Source organism: Perissodus microlepis, chromosome 5, assembly GCF_051167445.1.
Source record: "Perissodus microlepis isolate ML-2025 ecotype Zambia chromosome 5, ASM5116744v1, whole genome shotgun sequence".
NCBI classification, from domain to species: domain Eukaryota; kingdom Metazoa; phylum Chordata; class Actinopteri; order Cichliformes; family Cichlidae; genus Perissodus; species Perissodus microlepis.
Genome location: NC_140465.1, coordinates 36,894,706 through 36,896,228, shown reverse-complemented (window position 1 = coordinate 36,896,228; position 1,523 = coordinate 36,894,706). Strand labels below are relative to the sequence as shown.

General features: G+C 41.4%; 1 long non-coding RNA gene across 1 annotated transcript; it reads right to left on the bottom strand.

Moving 5' to 3' along the window:
- Window positions 1-262: 262 nt before the first annotated feature.
- Window positions 263-1,294, bottom strand: LOC146387811 (uncharacterized). Its single transcript, XR_014800190.1, has 3 exons — window positions 1,024-1,294; window positions 662-943; window positions 263-389 (listed from the first exon to the last, which is right to left on the bottom strand). It is a non-coding gene; the product is annotated as an uncharacterized LOC146387811 (long non-coding RNA).
- Between the last annotated feature and the right edge of the window lie 229 nt (window positions 1,295-1,523).

The following is a 1,523-nucleotide window of genomic DNA, read 5'->3' as shown; positions in this document are numbered from 1 at the left end:
TCCATTCTGGGATGGGCTGCAAACCACTCGGTGACTGCACGGGAGTGATGAAATGCCACATTGTCCCATACAGTTATAAATGTTGGCTGATTCCTTCTCTCCGCATCCCTTTCCTCACCTAGCACAACCCTTCCATAGAGATCATGCAGGAACGCAAGGAGCCGTTCAGTGTTGTGTGGCCCAGTTAGTGGTCTGTGTAACAGCAGTCCATCAGTGGATATTGCTGCGCACGTTGTGATGTTGGCACCCCTCTGGCCCGGGACATTGACTGTGGCTCTCTTCCCAATCACATTCCTCCCTCGTCGCCGTGCTTTGGCCAAGTTGAAACCTGCCTCATCCACAAAGATGAAAATGTGGTGTGTTTGCCTGCCTTCAATCTCCATGACTCTCTAACATAAATCCACCAGGCAATTGTGTTTTAAGGTATTTTAAGTATTCTATTTTATTTATTGAATTTTATTGTTTTATTTACATTTTGATATTGCTAGGGATGATGCAATGATCAGGGACCATTCTTAATTTCGTTGTTCTCGTGACAATTACAATAACGTTTCTGATTCTGATTCTAACATAAGCTGTTACAGTAGTAAATTTGTAAAAACTGTCTTTGTGTGTGTTTGGTTTTGTTCAAAAGCAGATCTGTATTTTATTGTGATCTTACCTGGACATACTGGTTCCTGAGTTGCTTGACATGTTCAGAGTTCCTCTCAAAGGCACAGTGTGCAACTGTTTCATCCTGACCTGATGTTTTTTCAGGACTCTAGGAATTGTTGTTATGCTTACACTGTGAATATTTGCGAAAGTAACGTTGTCTGCCAAGACTCTGTGTCTAATTTCAGTGAGTTTAATCCCATTGTTTCTGATGACCATATCAACAATGGCAGTTTCCTGCACATCAGTGAGCATCCGTCCTCTCCCTCCTGTGTGAGGTAACCGTTGAGTCCTAAGCAGAAATGCAACAACAATTTAAAAAAGCTTATTTACTTCTGAAATGTGCAAATGCCCTTGCAGAATACAAGTTACCTGTTGGTTTGCCGGAAAACTCTAACAATAGATGCCACTGTGGAGCGTTGCAGATTTGGCTGCACTCTCTGACCAGCCTCTCTCATTGAGTGACCATGATTTACTACATGATCAATTACAGTAGCTCTGATCTCATCTGAGACTACAGCTCTTGATCTTCCTCTTATTCTTCTTCCACCACGCATACGTATTCCTCGCCCCCTCCCAGCCACTCTTCTTCCTCTTTCAGCCACTTCTCCATTTCTGGCTGGGTCCATGTTTACGTCACAAAACAAACCTATTCAGCAGTCGTCTCCTTTTGAAATGAAATTGAAGGAGTAACACCAGTGTAGATGTTCATCTACAATGAGAATCAGCTGTGGCTGGTTAAACTGTGTTTTTAGATTTAAAATATGTTTCACTAAAATATTGCTGTTGAATTTTGCTGTCTTATTCAGTTTTGCATTATGTTATTGTTTTGACCATAAGTTTAACAGTTTTGGAAACAGTATGTAAGTACA